General features: G+C 41.9%; 1 long non-coding RNA gene across 1 annotated transcript in view; it reads right to left on the reverse strand.

Moving 5' to 3' along the window:
• LOC138363875 (uncharacterized) overlaps positions 1–22,707 on the reverse strand; it is a 90,107-nt gene that overhangs the window by 62,492 nt on the left and 4,908 nt on the right. The window contains exons 2-3 of the long non-coding RNA XR_011228208.1: positions 12,705–12,814; positions 12,169–12,246 (exon numbers count right to left, since the gene is read on the reverse strand). This is a non-coding gene — a long non-coding RNA (uncharacterized lncRNA). The remainder of the gene's footprint in view (positions 1–12,168; positions 12,247–12,704; positions 12,815–22,707) is intronic.

Genomic DNA, 22,707 nt, shown 5'->3' on the forward strand with positions numbered 1-22,707 from the left:
TCGTCCTTCCTTTCCTCCCTGGAATCTGGATGTAGCAGGTGCTCAATTGTCAAGTGAAAAATTTGGTTTGTCATCCGAATGCACCATATCGGTACATTTTTTAATAATATTTTAAAAATAGTAAATGGCACTATTTTTGCAAAATCATTACAAGATCTATTATTCTAATAGGTGTTTGATAAAATACAGTAGAATGCCTACTGGTTTTACCTGTAATAGGGTTTGATACAGTTGATTATGGATATACTGTAATGAAATGCTCCTATTGTTAAACACTTTTTTAAAGAGTATTTTGTAATGAGCAGCTCTGAAAATCAGTTGATTACAGATAATGCTACATAATACACTTAATGCACAATACTTTTAAGGCAATGTAAAGGATCTGGGTGTACTCATGTCGGAAGACCTTACCTTTAAAGAACACAATAAAGTAGCCGTCACAACTGCAAGGAAAATGACAGGTTGGATGACAAGAACTTTTCACACTAGAGATGCTATACCGATGATGATACTTTTCAAAACGCTTGTGCTCTCTAGAGTGGAGTACTGCTGCACAATGACAGCCCCTTTCAAAGCTGGAGAAATTACTGACCAGGAGAGTGTGCAGAGATCCTTTACTGCTAGAATCCACCCAGTAAAACATCTAAACTATTGGGACTGACTAAAAAGCCTAAAACTGTACTCCCTTGAGCGCAGGCGGGAGAGGTACATAATAATTTACACGTGGAAAATATTAGAGGGGCTGGTCCCAAACCTGCACACAGAAATAACATCACATGAGACCAGAAGACACGGCAGGATGTGCAGAATACCCCCGTTGAAAAGCAAAGGGGCAACAGGTACTCTGAGAGAGAACTCTTATCAACATCAGAGACCCGAGACTGTTCAACATGCTGCCACTACACATAAGGGGCATAACTGGCCGACCCCTCACAGTGTTCAAGAGAGAACTGGATAAGCACCTCCAAGGGATACTTGATCAACCAGGATGTGACTCATACGTCAGGCTGCGAGCAGCCGTGTCCAACAGCCTGGTTGATCAGTCCGGCAACCAGGAGGTCTGGTCGACGACCGGGCCGCAGGGACGCTAAGCCCCGGAAGCACCTCAAAGTAACCTCAAGGTAATCTGGACAGATTACATCTGGACAAATATAACCTCTCCGCTTACTTCAGGTATAATCACCGATAGCACTACAGACCGTTACCCCACATTTCTCTTAACTAACATTAGCAAACCACCTCTTGAGTCAAGAGAGATACGTTTTAGACTACACAATGAAACTGCTATAGACAATTTTATAACTGCTACTGATAATGTCAACTGGGAGTCCGAGTTAGGTAACATAGAGGACATCAACCTAGCAGTTCAATCTTTTCTTCAAAAAACTCTTAGCCTTTATAATACCCACTGTCCTATGCTTACAAAACAAGTCACAACCAAAAGGCTTAACAATCCCTGGCTTACAAAGGGAATACTTAAATCTATTAATAAAAAACATGACCTTGAGAAAAAGTATAGGTTAGGAATTGTCTCCAAAGAATTCTCAAAGAATTACTCATTATTGCTATCTAAGATAATTAGACGAGCCAAAACTAAATACTACGAAGATAAATTTACCCAAATAAAGAGCAACATTAAACAAACATGGAGAACAATTTCACAAGTATTGGGATCAAAGAAGTCTTTAACCCTTAAAGTGCGCATCACTTCATATGAAGTGTAAATCGTTTTACCAGTCAACTGCGCTTCACTTCATATGAAGTGTATGGGTACCGCGCACGATTTGAATGGCCCGCGGTGTAGCTGGGGGTCCCATACGCTGCCCAGGGGCTCTAGTAAACAGCGGCCATTTTGAAAAAAAATCCCGCTCACGATCCAAAGGCATGGGAGGCCTCAGTTTAGCGAGAGTCACCATGGCGAGCGCACGGTCAAACGCCTCACGGGCACGCACCACTCAGTCCCTCACCCCAGAGCAAATAGCCCACGAATTATTCTCTGAAGGTGAAGAAAGTGTGTTTGACGATTCAGACAACGATGAGGATTATACACAGTTGTCGGGTGATAGTAGCAGCAGCAGTGAAAGTGAGAATGACTGCCATGCCATGGCGAGGCCTATACGCTCACCGATGCCTCCTCGCCCAGTTTCTACCACGATCTCACAGTTCCTGTGGATATTTTCTGTTTGAGGGTGACGAGTCAGAGGGAGGTGACTCCTTTTCTGGGTTTAGTGACTCAGATCAAAGTTTTATCGAGCCTGTGGCTGGTACCAGTGGTGTAACTGGGCGAGAAATTGTCGCGTCAGCAGCATCTCGCCCGGCCAAGCGCCACCGCATGGCACCACATGAGGGACCAAGACCCTCGTGTTCACGTGCATCCACCTCACGTGCACCCACCTCACGTGCACCCACCTCATGTGCACGTAGCCGCCGTGCTTCTCGCAGACGGTATTCAGCTCCTGGTCGCCGGTATGCATCGCTTCCTCGCCGTCCTTCCTCTGCATCTCACAGGACGCCTGGTATACTTGAGTGGAGTGATGGTGACGATTTTATTCCTAATATTCCTCACTTTGACGATAAAGATGTAGGGATTACAAACCTTTTCCCTAATCAAGGTGAGGACATGGCTGAGATGGAATATTTTACAGCATTCTATGATGAACCACTCATGGAATACATTGTACACCAAACGAACCTGCATGCTGCTTACCTGATTGAGAGGGAAATCACAGAATTTTCACGACTGCAGCGTTGGAAAAATACCACAGTGGCGGAAATGTATGTGTTTTTGGCACTCTGTTTGTTGATGAAGCACTGTCACAAACATGCAATAAATGACTATTGGAGCAAGGACAAGAAAATACCAACACCTTTATTCGGGAAACATATGTCACGAGACAGGTTTCAGATACTCCTCAGGTGTCTACATTTTGGAAGTGTTCAGGACCGAACACCTGATGATAGACTGTGGCGAGTGAGGCACTACATGAACGATGTTATTGGAAAATTCAGAGATTTTTACGTACCAGCACAGAAGCTGGTGGTTGATGAATCTCTCATACTTTTCAAGGGACGTGTTCCATTCAAACAGTACATTCCCTCAAAACGAAACCGATTTGGCCTGAAATTTTTTGTTCTTTGTGATTGTGAGACAGGATACGTGTTACACATGATTCTGTACTCGGCTAGTGATGTAGACATTCCCGGTAACGACGAACATGGATTCTCGGGGAGTGTAGTGAAGACCATCATGGCTCCGTGGATGAACAAGGGACACATTTTATACACAGATAATTACTATACAAGTCCCTTGCTAGCTTGGTTCTTGCTAGAAAATAGAACCGGATTGGTTGGTACAGTAAAGCCACAACGAAGGGAAATGCCTGTGTTTGACAACAACATTGCAGTTGATGAGTGTCAGAGAAGGAAAAGTGATAACATTCTGTCAGTTCGGTGGAAAGACAAAAGAGAGGTGAACTTGTTGACAACAATTCATGATGGAACAATGGTGAACAGTGGGAAAGTGAGCCATAAAACAAACGCACCACTATATAAGCCAGACTGTGTTTTAGACTCTAATATCAACATGCGGTTGATTGATAAATCAGACATGATGATTGGCACTCCAGAGTGTGTGCGGAAGACATGTAGGTGGTCGAAAAAAGTGTTCTTCCATCTTGTGGACATGAGCATGCTGAACTGTTTCAACATGTACCTTGTGAGAACTGGACGTAAGCCCACTTTCCGTGACTTTGTATTTGATGCTGCAATACAGTTATTAGGAAAGTTTGCAAAAGATGTCCCAGGTATTCAGCGGCCCATCATAAACCCACTGTTGCAGCATGCTGGTACTCCATGCCTCGCTCACACTGAAGGCTTCCTAGCACACAAACTTAAGTATTTGCCACCTGGTGTGAAGTGTGCAATAGCCCAACGTGATTGCTTGGTGTGTAAAACAACGACACGTAGAATCAAGAAACGGAAGCTTGTGCAAACATGGTGTGAAACGTGTGGTATCCCATTATGTGCTGTCGACTGCTTCAATGACTACCACAGTCTAGAAATCTTCTAAGTGTGCTTCAAAGTGTGTATAGCGTGTGCGAGTGTGTAAATATGTAAACATATAAGCAGATAGCGTGTGCGTGTGTGTAAATATATACAAATATAAGCAGAACATACAATATAATAGACTGTAAGGACATATTATATTGCCGTAATTTAAAACATTTGTGTGCGCCTGTGTATACTCAAATATGCAACAATTATTGATACAAAATATGTTCAAACAGTATTTGAAACACAATTAGTGAAAAAAAATTAGATAAAATGCGCTTAGACATTGTAAATAAATAGCGCGAAAATATATTTGTGGCAACTCTGACTGTTTGAGGACCGCGCGCAACACCTCCCGGGCGTGTACTGCATGAGCGAACATGCAGATTGTGACGTCATCACCGTCCTTCTCGGCTCTATTGCAACAAAAGTAAGTAAAATAGAATTTTTTTTTTATTTTTCCCGTGATCAGTGAACAGAACTTAACAGATTAGCAAAAAAAAAAAATTTTTTTTTTTTCAAAATGACATGCGCCTGTGTGGATGGCAGGATATTAGACCCCGAGCATGTTAAGGGTTAAATAACAAACCGACTCTCCTGTCTAATAACGATGGTCAGCTTTCAGCCTCTGATTCTGCTATTGAGTTCAATAGGTTCTTCTCTTCCATTGGTTCATCCCTTGCAAATGATATTCCATTTTCCAGTACTGACATTAACCCTTAAAGTGCGCATCACTTCATATGAAGTGTAAATCGTTTTACCAGTCAACTGCGCTTCACTTCATATGAAGTGTATGGGTACCGCGCACGATTTGAATGGCCCGCGGTGTAGCTGGGGGTCCCATACGCTGCCCAGGGGCTCTAGTAAACAGCGGCCATTTTGAAAAAAAATCCAGCTCACGATTCGATGGCATGGGAGGCCTCAGTTTAGCGAGAGTCACCATGGCGAGCGCACGGTCAAACGCCTCACGGGCATGCACCACTCAGTCCCTCACCCCAGAGCAAATAGCCCACGAATTATTCTCTGAAGGTGAAGAAAGTGTGTTTGACGATTCAGACAACGATGAGGATTATACACAGTTGTCGGGTGATAGTAGCAGCAGCAGTGAAAGTGAGAATGACCGCCATGCCATGGCGAGGCCTATACGCTCTCCCATGCCTCCTCGCCCATTTTCTACCCCAATTCTACCACGACCTCACAGTTCCTGTGGATATTTTCTGTTTGAGGGTGACGAGTCAGAGGGAGGTGACTCCTTTTCTGGGTTTAGTGACTCAGATCAAAGTTTTATTAAGCCTGTGGCTGGTACCAGTGGTGTAACTGGGCGAGAAATTGTCGCGTCAGCAGCATCTCGCCCGGCCAAGCGCCACCGCATGGCACCACATGAGGGACCAAGACCCTCGTGTTCACGTGCACCCACCTCACGTGCACGTAGCCGCCGTGCTTCTCGCAGACGGTATTCAGCTTCTGGTCGCCGGTATGCATCGCTTCCTCGCCGTCTTTCCTCTGCATCTCGCAGGACGCCTGGTGTACTTGAGTGGAGTGATGGTGACGATTTTATTCCTAATATTCCTCACTTTGACGATAAAGATGTAGGGATTACAAACCTTTTCCCTAATCAAGGTGAGGACATGGCTGAGATGGAATATTTTACAGCATTCTATGATGAACCACTCATGGAATACATTGTACACCAAACGAACCTGCATGCTGCTTACCTGATTGAGAGGGAAATCACAGAATTTTCACGACTGCAGCGTTGGAAAAATACCACAGTTGCGGAAATGTATGTGTTTTTGGCACTGTTTGTTGATGAAGCACTGTCACAAACATGCAATAAATGACTATTGGAGCAAGGACAAGACAATACCAACACCTTTATTCGGGAAATATATGTCACGAGACAGGTTTCAGATACTCCTCAGGTGTCTACATTTTGGAAGTGTTCAGGACCGAACACCTGATGATAGACTGTGGCGAGTGAGGCACTACATGAACGATGTTATTGGAAAATTCAGAGATTTTTACGTACCAGCACAGAAGCTGGTGGTTGATGAATCTCTCATACTTTTCAAGGGACGTGTTCCATTCAAACAGTACATTCCCTCAAAACGAAACCGATTTGGCCTGAAATTTTTTGTTCTTTGTGATTGTGAGACAGGATACGTGTTACACATGATTCTGTACTCGGCTAGTGATGTAGACATTCCCGGTAACGACGAACATGGATTCTCAGGGAGTGTAGTGAAGACCATCATGGCTCCGTGGATGAACAAGGGACACATTTTATACACAGATAATTACTATACAAGTCCCTTGCTAGCTCGGTTCTTGCTAGAAAATAGAACCGGATTGGTTGGTACAGTAAAGCCACAACGAAGGGAAATGCCTGTGTTTGACAACGGCATTGCAGTTGGTGAGTGTCAGAGAAGGAAAAGTGATAACATTCTGTCAGTTTGGTGGAAAGACAAAAGAGAGGTGAACTTGTTGACAACAATTCATGATGGAACAATGGTGAACAGTGGGAAAGTGAGCCATAAAACAAACGCACCACTATATAAGCCAGACTGTGTTTTAGACTATAATATCAACATGCGGTTGATTGATAAATCAGACATGATGATTGGCACTGCAGAGTGTGTGCGGAAGACATGTAGGTGGACGAAAAAAGTGTTCTTCCATCTTGTGGACATGAGCATGCTGAACTGTTTCAACATATACCTCGTGAGAACTGGACGTAAGCCCACTTTCCGTGACTTTGTATTTGATGCTGCAATACAGTTATTAGGAAAGTTTGCAAAAGATGTCCCAGGTATTCAGCGGCCCATCATAAACCCACTGTTGCAGCATGCTGGTACTCCACGCCTCGCTCACACTGAAGGCTTCCTAGCACACAAACTTAAGTATTTGCCACCTGGTGTGAAGCGTGCAATAGCCCAACGTGATTGCTTGGTGTGTAAAACAACGACACGTTGAGACAAGAAACGGAAGCTTGTGCAAACATGGTGTGAAACGTGTGGTATCCCATTATGTGCTGTCGACTGCTTCAATGACTACCACAGTCTAGAAATCTTCTAAGTGTGCTTCAAAGTGTGTATAGCGTGTGCGAGTGTGTAAATATGTATACATATAAGCAGATAGCGTGTGCGTGTGTGTAAATATATACAAATATAAGCAGAACATACAATATAATAGACTGTAATGACATATTATATTGCCGTAATTGAAAACATTTGTGTGCGCCTGTGTATACTCAAATATGAAACAATTATTGATACAAAATATGTTCAAACAGTATTTGAAACACAATTAGTGAAAAAAAATTAGATAAAATGCGCTTAGACATTGTAAATAAATAGCGCGAAAATATATTTGTGGCAACTCTGGCTGTTTGAGGACCGCGCGCAACATCTCCCGGGCGTGTACTGCATGAGCGAACATGCAGATTGTGACGTCATCACCGAGCTTCTCGGCTCTATTGCAACAAAAGTAAGTACAGTACAATAGAATTTTTTTTTATTTTTCCCGTGATCAGTGAACAGAACTTAACAGATTAGCAAAAAAAAAAAATTTTTTTTTTTTTCAAAATGACATGCGCCTGTGTGGATAGCAGGATATTAGACCCCGAGCATGTTAAGGGTTAAGGACTATCTTACAGGGAACTATCCCCAGTCTCTGTACCTAAAGCCTATTAATTCCATTGACGTCAATGAGATAATCCTTTCCCTTAAAACCAAGTCTGGTGCCCTTGAGGAGATACCAACTTTAATCTACAAAAAAGCCTCCAGATCTTTAGCCCCTGCTATTGCTTTGCTTTTCAACAAGTCACTTGAACTCCAAACCTTTCCAGATATTCTAAAAAAAAGCGAGAGTAACGCCTGTCCACAAATGTGGTGATCTCACAGATGTTAACAACTACAGACCTATATCAATCCTGCCAAACTTGTCAAAAATTTTTGAAAAACTAATCTATAAGCAGCTTTACTCATATCTAGCCAAACTCAATATACTTAGCCCTTGCCAATATGGCTTCAGGCCCAAAAAAAGCACTAACGATGCACTTATTAGTATGCTTAACTCGATTCATACAGCTCTTGATAAAAATGAGTTCCCTGTTGGGTTATTTGTGGACCTGCGTAAAGCTTTCGATACTGTCAACCACCAAAACCTTCTTCTTAAATTACATCATTATGGTGTCAGAGGACACTCCCTACAATACCTCAAATCCTACCTTACTGACAGGCTCCAATGTGTTTCTGTGAATAATACAATTTCTCCCACCCTACCCATCAACATTGGTGTTCCCCAGGGCAGCATACTTGGCCCTCTCCTCTTTCTCATCTACATTAATGACCTTCCAAATGCCTCCCAACACCTCAAACCAATCCTATTTGCTGACGACACAACCTTCATTTACTCCAGTCCTGATCCCCTTGCTCTAAATGCCACAGTAAATACTGAGCTAAATAAAGTCCATCTGTGGCTAACTGCCAACAAACTCACCCTTACCATTGACAAAACTTTCTATATTCTGTTTGGCAATAAATCCTCTAATCAAATAAATCTCAAAATAAACAATACCCAAATTTGTAACAAATTAGATGGCAAATTCCTTGGCATTCTCATTGACCACAAGCTGAATTTCCAGGGACACATTCTAAACATATCAAAAAAAGTTTCAAAAACTGTGGGCATTCTTTCTAAGATCAGATATTATGTACCACGCCCTGCCCTGGTGACTCTCTATTACTCCCTTATCTATCCATATCTCAACTATGGTATTTGTGCTTGGGGCTCTACTACCCAAAATCACTTACCTCCTCTAATTACTCAACACAAAGCTGCTATTAGGACAATATCCAATTCTGGCCCCAGACATCACTCGGTACCCCTACTCAAATCCCTGAATATGTTAGACATTAAGTCACTGCACATTCTCTCATGTGTATTATACATATATAAAACGCTAAACTGTAATGCCAATCCTGATCTCAAAAGCTTCATAGAAGGTTGTAACAGAACCCATGAGCACCACACCAGAAATAAATACAGTTTTGATATTCCTAGAGTACGACTTAATCAAACCAGAAATGCTCTACAAATCAAGGGGCCCAGAATGTGGAATGACCTTCCCAACCATGTTAAAGACAGTACCTCTCTCAACCAGTTTAAGTTAAAAACGAAGCTATACCTAATAAATTCCCTGTAACCTACCTTACCCCTCTATTGTCAACCCATGTATGTTTTTTTTTTTTTTTTTTGTTTTTCAAATCAACGCTGTTTTAATGTAATTTTCTGTAATAATTTGTAATTGTATTTGTGCTGTTTTTTTCAACAATGTTCCCCCCTCTTTTACCTCTATTTTTATTTGTACTCAACGCATTTTTTTTCTTTTTACCCATTAGTTTTAAGCTTTAGTCAGTAGTGTTTTTTCCTGCCCGAAACGCTTTGCGTAATAGTGGCTTTAGGCATTGTATGTACTAGCTCTATCTATAAAGCCAACAAACTTTGTAAAATCTCTTTATGTATGTACCTTTGCCTAAATAAAAATTATTATTATTATTATTATTATAATGTGTGTATATGTTACCACAAGTGAGGTATATACAGTGGTACCTCGGAATGCGATTGTCCCTGTATGCGAGATTTTCGGAAGGCGAGGTGTATTTACTCCAAAAATTTGTCTCGGAAGGTGATGGTTACTTCGGGAGTCGAGTTTGAACGCGAGTTTGTTGATACGCGTACAGCCGACCTAGCGCGTGGTCGTTCGGCGATCGTCGCCCCTCTGCCCCGCTGCCCCTCAGTTCACCATTGTCTCGCGCGCAGTGACTACCCCCACATCAATTCTTGTCGTGAATTTTCAGTGTTTTGTTGGATTTTTGGTGATTTGTCTATACAATTTGTTATTATATATCTCACCATGAGTCCCAAGAAAGCCAGTGGTAAGGATAAAGGCCAGAAAGCTCATGTGAGGATGACAATAGAGGAGAAACAAGAGATCATTCGAAAGCATGAGAACGGTACACGTGTTGTTGATCTTTGTAGGCAGTACAACAAAGCGACATCAACAATATGCACTATACTTAAGAAGAAAAATAAGATTATGAGTGCTAATGTGGCAAAAGGAGTAAGAACATTAACGACACAAAGACCACAAATACTTGAAGAAGTGGAAAAGTTGTTATTAATTTGGATACACGACAAGGAGTTGAGGGGTGATAGTGTTTCGGAGGCCATTATTTCTGAGAAAGCCAGGGTGTTGCACGAAGACCTTCTAAAGAAGACCCCTGCAACGAGTGATGCAGAAAAGAAAGAGTTTAAGGCAAGCAGGGGCTGGTTTGAAAAATTTAGAAAGAGAAGTGGTATCCATAGTGTTACAAGGCATGGGGAGGCAGCCAGCTCAGACAAACCAGCCGCTGGACGATTTATTGACGAATTTAAAGAGTTTGCAGAGGCTGAGGGATACCTACCGCAACAAGTGTTTAATTGTGACGAAACAGGACTGTTTTGGAAAAGAATGCCTAAGAGGACATACATTACCAAGGAGGAAAAATCCTTGCCTGGACACAAGCCTATGAAAGATAGGTTTACGCTTGTGCTGTGTTCAAATGCGAGTGGCGATTTAAAAATTAAACCCTTGCTAGTGTATCATTCTGAAAATCCAAGGGTTTTCAAACAGTATAATGTGCAGAAAACCCGTTTGTCTGTGATGTGGAAGTCTAATAAAAAAGCATGGGTGACTAGGCTTATTTTTTCGGAGTGGGTGAATGAAGTGCTGTGCCCTGCCATAGAAAAATATCTGCAGGAGAAACAATTGCCACTCAGAGCCGTGCTTCTCCTTGACAATGCTCCTGCTCATCCTCCAGGCTTGGAAGATGATTTGATGCCTCAATACAATAAATTCCTCACAGTTAAATTCCTTCCTCCTAACACCACTCCTCTAATTCAGCCTATGGACCAGAAAATCATAGCGAATTTTAAGAAACTGTATGAAAGGGCACTTTTCCGGAAATGTTTTGAAGTGACTGAAGCCACAAACCTCACCCTCAAAGAGTTCTGGAGAGAGCATTTTAACATTTTTAGTGCTTTAAAACTCGTTGACAAAGCCTGGCAAGAAGTGACTCAAAGAACCCTGATCTCTGGCTGGAGAAAATTGTGGCCTGAAGGTGTGAGAGAACTAGACTTTGAGGGGTTTGAGCCTATAAATGATGCGCCTATTGTTGAGGAAATTGTTAGTCTAGGCCAGAAAATGGGCTTGGAATTGGATGGTGATGATGTGGAGGAGTTGGTGGAAGAACACAACGAAGAACTGACCACCGAAGAACTCCTAGCCCTTCAACAGGAACAGCAAGCCAACACAGCAGCGAATGATTCTGCAGTGGAGGAGGAGGTGGTGGCAACAGCACCAGCGAATGTCCCTTCTGCAGTAATGAAGAAGGTGTGTCAAATGTGGGAAGAGATTCAAACAACTATTGAACACACTCACCCAGACAAAACTGTAGTAGGCCGTTGTCTTAATCTTTTCAATGACAGTGTGATGCCTTACTACAGAGAGAGCTTGCGAAGAAGGGAAAAGCAAGCTTTCATGGACAAATATTTGGTGAAGAAATCGAGCAGTGAACCTCAACCAGGACCTAGTGGCACTCAGGTTAAACGTCCCAGGGAGAGCACACCAGAAAGGTCCTCACTGCCTGATGTGATTATGGAAGGGGACTCCCCTTCCAAACACTAACTCCTCTCCTCCTCCCCCCTCCTCACCATCTTCCATACGCCTACAGCACTCGACAGTAAGGTAAGTAATAACTGGAACATACTTTTGTAGGTTTATTTAGATGAATTAGGTATAAAAATTTAGTTTGATGTGGGGTTTTTGGGGTAGTCAGGAACGGATTAATTCATTTCCCTTTATTTCTTATGGGGAAATTAACTTCGGAATGCGAGTTTTCGGAAGGCAAGGCGTCTCCAGGAACGGATTAAACTCGCATTCTGAGGTATGCCTGTAATGGTATTTATGAGTAAGATGTAATTGTGTCTTTGACACTGATAAAATTAAGTACTGTGGTTTTATATACTGATAATTAGCTAAAAATATATACTGTACAAGTAAATAAATTATTTTACCTTGCACCTAGATCCACCAAGCCAGTATGGTGTGCGTTTCAGTACTTCGGAAATCTGGAAAGATCTGGAATCTCTTATCTGCAATGAAACAATACATATTATTGCACTTACCAAAACATGGATGAATGTAGAAAATAGAGAACTATTAGCTGAATATCAAATAAATGGATTTAATCTATTTCACACATATATTAGACAAGGAGAGGGAGTAGCCATGTATGTTAGGTAATATTTGAAATGTAGTCTCGAAAAGACTACATTTCAACAGAAACGTGCCACACACCAGTCACAAGACTGAACCTCATCAAGGCCAAACGTCTAAATGAGAGCATGAACGAGTAAGAAGTAATTTTTTAACACCAGGCATCATACACACAATGAATGCACCTGCAGACACACAACGAGCACTATCAACATAGCAAAGATTACTCCATAAAAAAAAATCATTAAATATGATTGACAATGAGATGAAATAATGCACAGTATGTCAATTTTATGAAATTGTTTCATTACTGAACTAGGTTTTCAAAGCTTACATTTGTTATTCTTGGCATTCTTTGCTTCATATCTGAAGCTTCGTTTTAAGTTTCCACTTCAGACGTGTCTTCCACAGCTATGCATCTCTGGTTTGCAGCATCAAAATCATCTGTAATAACTGAATATAATTAATAACAGTCTCCGTGGTGTAATGGTAAGACACTCGCCAGGCGTTCCGCGAGCGCTTTGTCATGGGTTCGTATCCTGGCCGGGGAGGATTTACTGGGCACAAATCCTTAACTGTAGCCTCTGTTTAACGCAACAGTAAAATGTGCACTTGGTTGTAAAAACGATTCTTCGTGGCGGGCATCATATTCCAGGGACCTGTGCGAAACGCTACGCGTACTAGTGGCTGTACAAGAATGTAACAACTCTTGTATATATCTCAAAAAAAAAAAAAATCAGTGAGATAAATATTTATCATTACCTAGTAATAGTGAACACTAAGAAATAACAAATCAGCTTCCTAAAGAGATGATTAATAATACAACACACATGATTTGGAACTTATAACTGGGTTAAGTACTTTGCACATAAGTCTCAAGGACCCATTAGGAAACCCTGCTTGTGATTAAAATATTATGCTGTTTTTATATACTGTATGTGAAGCACAGTACCTCGCCTTTCCATACACCAGCACTGGCCCTCGCCTCTCAATACACCAGCACTGGCCCTCGCCTCTCAATACACCAGCACTGGCCCTCGCCTCTCAATACACCAGCACTGGCCCTCGCCTCTCAATACACCAGCACTGGCCCTCACCTCTCAATACACCAGCACTGGCCCTCACCTCTCAATACACCAGCACTGGCCCTCACCTCTCAATACACCAGCACTGGCCCTCACCTCTCAATACACCAGCACTGGCCCTCACCTCTCAATACACCAGCACTGGCCCTCACCTCTCAATACACCAGCACTGGCCCTCACCTCTCAATACACCAGCACTGGCCCTCACCTCTCAATACACCAGCACTGGCCCTCACCTCTCAATACACCAGCACTGGCCCTCACCTCTCAATACACCAGCACTGGCCCTCACCTCTCAATACACCAGCACTGACCCTCACCTCTCAATACACCAGCACTGGCCCTCACCTCTCAATACACCAGCACTGCCCCTCACCTCTCAATACACCAGCACTGCCCCTCACCTCTCAATACACCAGCACTGCCCCTCACCTCTCAATACACCAGCACTGCCCCTCACCTCTCAATACACCAGCACTGCCCCTCACCTCTCAATACACCAGCACTGCCCCTCACCTCTCAATACACCAGCACTGCCCCTCACCTCTCAATACACCAGCACTGCCCCTCACCTCTCAATACACCAGCACTGCCCCTCACCTCTCAATACACCAGCACTGCCCCTCACCTCTCAATACACCAGCACTGCCCCTCACCTCTCAATACACCAGCACTGCCCCTCACCTCTCAATACACCAGCACTGCCCCTCACCTCTCAATACACCAGCACTGCCCCTCACCTCTCAATACACCAGCACTGCCCCTCACCTCTCAATACACCAGCACTGCCCCTCACCTCTCAATACACCAGCATTGCCCCTCACCTCTCAATACACCAGCACTGCCCCTCACCTCTCAATACACCAGCACTGCCCCTCACCTCTCAATACACCAGCCCTGCCCCTCACCTCTCAATACACCAGCACTGCCCCTCACCTCTCAATACACCAGCACTGACCCTCACCTCTCAATACACCAGCACTGCCCCTCACCTCTCAATACACCAGCACTGCCCCTCACCTCTCAATACACCAGCACTGCCCCTCACCTCTCAATACACCACTGCCCCTCACCTCTCAATACACCAACACTGCCCCTCACCTCTCAATACACCACCACGGGTCCATAGAATTACCCAAATCGACCCAAATCGGCCCAAAAGTACCCAAATCGTCCTAGCATTACGTAAGTAATGAAGAAATATGGTATATTTACTTACTATAATGTTGGTGCTACACGTAGAACATGATCAAACCTATTTTTACTCTGAAATAATCTAATTTCATAACGAAATGAGACGTAAATATGTGAGAGGTGACGCCATAGGAAGTCGACGGTCCAAGCGACAATTGTGTGGAGCGACTTATCCAAGATATATGGTCGCCTGGAGAGTGTTTGCTGCCATATCAGCCTCCTGTACACAGTGATCCAGTCGTCGTATTTCATGGCTCAAATTGTCGCAAATTTAATTGGTAATATTAACAAGTAGAATGTGTATTTATAATATTTTTCATAAACAGCCACAAAATATTTAATATTTATTAAAAAAAAGTGTCTGGAAGTTAAATCAATTCCACATGACAAATTTGTTATATAGATACTAGCGTTATTCGTTGGTATGCGTTCGCTATTTAAACTACTCCAGTCCTTTTCGTTCATAGAACACCGAACCCTACACGCTCTCTGATATATTACTTAATTAACAAATATTCACAATAAAAGATTATATTTATATATGTTATCAGAAAGGCAGATATAAAATAGTTTGTGTTAATGCATCACAGAGATTATACCTTATTAGAGAGGAAAATATTCATATTTTAAACAAGGCTTCTTGGCTGACGCTCTCCCTTTCGATGGGAACTATGACCTTTTGAAAATCAATGTTAATTGAATCTATATATTGTAAAAAACGAAGTTTTTTATGTCATCTGAAAGACATATAAGCTGCATGTTAATACTTTGGTATAAATATAACTGAAGTGAAAGTGAAGATATATGCCTTTTTATAGTTACTTGATGGCTCGCTCAGGGAGTGTGAAGGCCTGCACACAAGCCAATCAATTTTATAATTAATGTACATATATGCAAAGTAACGTCAAAGGTTTTTATTTCAGAATAAAGACAGATGTAGACGATAATGTAAATACATTTCAAGGAAAACATATCTTAAATGAAAGCAAAGATATGGTCAAATAAATAGGCAATACCACACCATCGCCAGTGTCCGGACACATGAATATTCGCATTAGGTAGGTGAAAGGAAATGTACCCAACCATTTCCATTTACGCGACCAGTTTCCGTTCTTATGTTCTTACTTACATTTATTGAAATTTATCATCATCATCATTTACAGAAATAAATTAACATAAAAATGTAGTAATTTTAATACACAAAACAGAAGTAGATATGTATGTAAATTATGACGCAGGATAGGATCACTATTGCAGAACTATTCGCATACTTTGCGTCATTATATACAGTACCTGAATTTAAAAAAAATCGCGGAATTCAGAGATAACACCATCATTGGTGTCCAAGAAAAGTGTAAGTACTTCATTTATAATGATGTGCTGCCCGAAATCTTAGCGAAGTATCTAAAATTTGCTTACTGTAAGTAATTCATGCAAATGATTGTAAAGCCGTCGCCCAGTTGGGTGGGTGTGGAGCACATGACTGTTAAGCTGCCGCCCAGTTGGTTGGGTGTGGAGCACATGACTGTAAAGCTGCCGCCCAGTTGGGTGGGTGTGGAGCACATGACTTAAGCTGCCACCCAGTTGGGTGGGTGTGGAGCACATGACTGTAAAGCTGCCGCCCATTTGGGTGGGTGTGGAGCACATGACTTAAGCTGCCGCCCAGTTGGGTGGGTGTGGAGCACATGACTGTTAAGCTGCCGCCCAGTTGGGTGGGTGTGGAGCACATGACTATAAAGCTGCCGCCCAGTTGGGTGGGTGTGGAGCACATGACTATAAAGCTGCCGCCCAGTTGGGTGGGTGTGGAGCACATGACTGTTAAGCTGCCGCCCAGTTGGGTGGGTGTGGAGCACATGACTTAAGCTACCGCCCAGTTGGGTGGGTGTGGAGCACATGACTTAAGCTGCCGCCCAGTTGGGTGGGTGTGGAGCACATGACTGTAAAGCTGCCGCCCAGTTGGGTGGGTGTGGAGCACATGACTGTTAAGCTGCCGCCAAGTTGGGTGGGTGTAGAGCAAGACTAATAATTGGACGACTCACCATAGATGTAAAGTGCCTAGTATAGTGACTTGTGAGCCTCTTGTTTAATCACTTGTGATACAAAGATTATTGATGTGTGTATTTGTGTGGGTGATTGAATATGTATGTGAATGTATATGTATGTATATGTATATATGCAATTGACGATCACGAAACAATAATCATTTGTATGCGGAAAATTCCATATTTCATTTCTCTGGATTTACCGCATATGTATATATATGTACATGTATGTATGATTATGTGTACATGTATATATAACATTAATAAGAGGAAATGAAGATGAAGATGAAGAAATGATAAAAAGAATGGCAATAGTGGATAGTAGTAACACACTTAAGAATTATTCAGTAATAAATACAAACTCGTCCTTCACCTATGGTAAAGGAAAGTCAACTTGGAAGGATTCAATTTACATGAGATTAAGATTAGGATACAAATATATCTGGCAATACGGAGTTGATGTCAGTGAAAAAGATAAGGATTGTAAATTATGTAGTATGCCGCACGCCCACACCTTAGAACATTATGTATTAGAGTGTCAACTTATTGATAACTATAGAAATAAGGAAATAAGTAATGTACCACATCAAATTGTTTGTATGTGTGATAATGGTATGATAGACAGTATACTTAGGAGCTACAAAAATTTTGCCCCAAGAGTGTAACAATTAGATGCTGTACTTACTATATTGATCTGCAATGTTAAATGGGATTCTTGTAATGTTAATTGTCTATTTGTACTTACTGAATTTGTGCGCCCCTTGAGGGACTTGCAGTAGAGGGGGTAGAAATAGCCTAAGTTACTCTATCCCTTTGAAATGTATTTTTTTCTTGTCTCAATAAACATACTTGAACTTGAACTGTAACTATTTGTGGCTTCCTGACCATAAAGTTACCGCCGCAGAGGGTAAGAGACCGGATGTACCCCATATACAAGCCGCACTAGCTATTAGTTCATAAAAGCTGACAACTTACCCAGATAAACATTACTTCCTAATTATATATATTTGCAAATAATACAATTGAAATGTTTAAAACGTGATTATATATATGTATCATGTGGACAATTTTTAATGTAATTTTTTCTCCTGATATTCGGGTTCTTTATTATGCTTCATCTTGAGGCAAAGCCCAATACCTTACGCCATATTGATGCTGTCCACAGATCATTCTCTCTCTCTCAAATCATATACATTGATGGTTTCCTACACCGCCACACGGGTGCAGCTGCAAGTGCAGTTGCCTCTTCCCATCAAACAGAACTATTTGCCTTGCTTGTTACACTAAAATGTGTACAAGTGTGTGTGTCTATGTATGTATTAACACGATGTACTGAACGGGGTGAGAATAGCTTGAGCTACCTCATCCCTTTGTGTGTATTTTACCTCAATAAACTTATTTCAATTTCAATTTCAATTCAAGTCTCCAAACTTGATGCATTGTGATTTTCTACCATCCTTCATTAATTGTAAGTGATTTCTATCATCCTTAATTGCGCGCAACTCTCTAAGACACAATTGTAACATGACCGTGTCCGAAGCTAGACAGAGAAAAAAACAACATTATTAGTGATGGTAACAATCAATTTCATGTGAATTCCATCTTCATTGACCTCCGAAACTTGAGGAATGGTCCAGAAAATAGCTACTAAAGTTTAAGTCAAGTGTGAAGATACTTTAGTTGATACTTAGATACTTCCAATAAGTGTAAACATAAGTGCTGACGATGCTACCTTCATCTATTCATACCCCAACCCAAACGCACTATATAATAATGAAAATAACAGATTTAAAAAGTCCACTCATGGATGTAAACTAACAAACTCACATTAAACATAAAAAAGACCGACTACTATTTTAGTTCGGAAGTAAATCTTGAAACCAAATTCAACTTTATACACAATGTTAACATTAGCAATAATGATTATTGAAAGTTCCTTGACCTATACATAGACAAGAGACTGAACTTCAGCATCCACATACAACACATATGTGGGTGTTATATGTGGGTGTATACACACACACACACACACACACACACACACACACGCACACACACGCACACACGCACACACGCACACACACGCACACACACACACACACACACCAGGAAGACATTTACAGAGAGTAGGGAATTAATTAGGTATCTGGGAGCTAGTTAAGTGGTGTGGGATTTATATCTTGAGGTACTGTATACAATGTTCACAACAGAGCAATGTATAATCATTTCATTGTATACAACACATTTTGGTGAAAATTTTTTCAATCCCAAAAACATTTGGAATTGCCAAAAAACCATATCAGCGTAAGCGCCCCCGAAGTGAAAGAGCAGTTTAATGCTATATAATAAATGTGTTTTGGAAATAGTAGCTGACGATTTTGTGTTGATATTACATATCTCTTACCTAATTTGTATTATGAAATATGACATGATAGTGCGTTACAGACTTCAGTTAGGAAATAATTGGACTTGTAATGTGATTACTGATCCATCTGTATCCCAGTCATTTTACTATGTTAATCTTATGTAATTTATTCTTAAGCTTAATAACATTATTTAAATGTGCTAAATTTCCATTTATATATATATATATATATATATATATATATATATATATATATATATATATATATATATATATATATATATATATATATATATATATATATATATGCGAACAAGCCTGAATGGTCCCCAGGACAATATGCAACTGAAAACTCACACCCCAGAAGTGACTCGAACCCATACTCCCAGGAGCCATGCAACTGGTATGTACAAGACGCCTTAATCCACTTGACCATCACGACCGCACAAAATGAGGTGATAGCCGAGGCTATTTGAACCACCCCACAGCCGGCACTCGGATAGTAATCTTGGGCATAGCATTTTACCAAATCACCTCATTCTTTGGGGCACACGTGAGGAACACAAATGCGAACAAGCCTGAATGGTCCCCAGGACAATATGCAACTGAAAACTCACACCCCAGAAGTGACTCGAACCCATACTCCCAGGAGCCACGCAACTGGTATGTACAAGACGCCTTAATCCACTTGACCATCACGACCGGACAAAATGAGGTGATAGCCGAGGCTATTTGAACCACTCCACCGCCGGCACTCGGATCTTGGGCATAGCATTTTACCAAATCACCTCATTCTTTGGGGCACACGTAAGGAACACAAATGCGAACAAGCCTGAATGGTCCCCAGGACAATATGCAACTGAAAACTCACACCCCAGAAGTGACTCGAACCCATACTCCCAGGAGCCACGCAACTGGTATGTACAAGACGCCTTAATCCACTTGACCATCACGACTGGACAAAATGAGGTGATAGCCGAGGCTATTTGAACCACCCCACCGCCGGCACTCGGATAGTAATCTTGGGCATAGCATTTTACCAAATCACCTCATTCTTTGGGGCACACGTGAGGAACACAAATGCGAACAAGCCTGAATGGTCCCCAGGACTATATGCGAATGAAAACTCACACCCCAGAAGTGACTCGGACCCATACTCCCAGGAGCAACGCAACTGGTAACTACAGGGCGCCTTAATCCACTTGACCATCACGGCCGTCAAAGGAAGTGATAGCCGAGGCTATTTGAGCCACTTCCCCGACGGCAACTCGGATGGTAATCTTGGGCATAGCATTTCACCAAATCACCTCATTCTTTGGGGCACACGTGAGGAACACAAAGTGGCTCAAATAGCCTCGGCTATCACTTCCTTTGACGGCCGTGATGGTCAAGTGGATTAAGGCGCCCTGTAGTTACCAGTTGCGTTGCTCCTGGGAGTATGGGTCCGAGTCACTTCTGGGGTGTGAGTTTTCATTCGCATATAGTCCTGGGGACCATTCAGGCTTGTTCGCATTTGTGTTCCTCACGTGTGCCCCAAAGAATGAGGTGATTTGGTGAAATGCTATGCCCAAGATTACCATCCGAGTTGCCGTTGGGGAAGTGGCTCAAATAGCCTCGGCTATCACTTCCTTTGACGGCCGTGATGGTCAAGTGGATTAAGGCGCCCTGTAGTTACCAGTTGCGTTGCTCCTGGGAGTATGGGTTCGAGTCACTTCTGGGGTGTGAGTTTTCATTCGCATATAGTCCTGGGGACCATTCAGGCTTGTTCGCATATATATATATATATATATATATATATATATATATATATATATATATATATATATATATATATATATATATATATATATATACACATACATATATATCTATATATATATGTATATATATATGTATATATATATATATAATTAGGAAGTACCGTCTCCACTCGATCATCCGGACTATATGGGAAGGACCCCCAGCCGGATTATCACATTTTTCGGATAATGGTACTTTTTCACCTACGAGTCCAAAAGTGACCATTCCAACTATTTTTATACTACAAACAACATAATTTGAATTGCCTTGCCACATACAATTATTAAATATTCAACTAGAAACCTCAACTTACCTTGTTGGTGTTCGTCTTCTTGATTGATGCCACACATCTTGAAGTTAAAAATTCTTAACAATTTACGTAACCTATACTAACACAACACTAAAATTAACACTTAAAATTACTGTACAGTTCATTAAGCTAAGTTAGTTTTGACTGCCAGCTGCTGAAGCCTCACTGGTTGAGGGCATTTGGGTTGCCTGTGAGGCCTCACTTGTTGAAGGTGCTTGCTTGCACCTCACTTGTTGAAGCGCTTGCATGCCCTCACTTGTTGAAGGCGCTTGGCTTGCCTGTGACGCCTCACTTGTTATAGGCGCTTGCTTGCGCCTCACTTGTTGAAAGCGCTTGGCTTGCCTGTGGCGCGTCACTTGTTGAAAGCGCTTGGTTTGCCTATAATGCCTCACTTGTTGAAGGAGCTTGGCTTGCCTGTTGCGCCTCACTTGTTGAAGGCGCTTGGCTGCCTGTGACGCCTCACTGTTTGAACAACACGTAACTTGTCTTTAATTGCTAGGACAATCTTCTTCCTCTTAACACTTCCAGAACGATTGATGCTGCTACCAGACATATTCTTGGCCAAAAATGTTCAAAATTACTATGAAAATAAAGAAAGTTATTTAAAAAAATATTTCACTAATGGCGCAGCACTGTGTATAACACGAGGGACGGACGCACATGGGTTGACCAGTGTTGGACAGATCCACTTGGGGCAACCATAGCGTTACGTAGGCCGTCAGGAGGAAAAAAATTCACAATATTTTTGAAGGAAACTTCAGCCTGTGCACAATGCTTTTAGGAAACTTATTTATCTGTTATTACATAATTACTAGTAGTTATTTTATTTGTTTTTGGCTATGATTAATTGTTCTAAAATTAATGGTAATTCCTGTACCCAGGTAGTCCCTCCTGACGCACCCCTCCCACCCTCCCAACACCACCCACCCACCCCACCCCCACCTACACCATGCGCCTCGAGTCTCGGGCAGACGGGATTAATACCGTATAGCCCGCCTCATGTTTTCATATACGGACAAAGGCACGATTATCCGGGGGACTGACCGGATAGTGTAATTTCTGCAGAAAACCTGCTTTAATCCGGTCCCTGTGGCTATTTTGGCCGGATATTGTGATAACTTTATCCGTTCACGATTTTGGCCGTATAAGGGCGTTTTTCAGATGTTCGAATCCCGGATAATCGCGGGGTTACAGTAATGTTTATTTGGGTAAGTTGTCAGCTTATATGAACTAATAGCTAGTGTGGCTTGTATATGGGGTACATCCGGTGTCTTACCCTCGACGGTACCCTCCTTACCCTTATCCGCGGCGGTACCTTTATGGTCAGGAAGCCACGGATATTTACAATGGGGCTCGGTCAGTCAATATGATTCCTTTGACATCACTAAACTGTAACTCTTATGTATTCTGTTCTCGTATTGACAATTTGAATGACATCAAGAATATTTTGAATATCTTCTGACATAGATGGTGCTGTAGTTGATTGTTGTTCATGACTTGTCCAATGGGTCGAGACTGGTCTCATTAGCATCTCTCAGATT

Source organism: Procambarus clarkii, chromosome 12 (assembly GCF_040958095.1).
Source record: "Procambarus clarkii isolate CNS0578487 chromosome 12, FALCON_Pclarkii_2.0, whole genome shotgun sequence".
NCBI classification, from domain to species: Eukaryota; Metazoa; Arthropoda; class Malacostraca; order Decapoda; family Cambaridae; genus Procambarus; species Procambarus clarkii.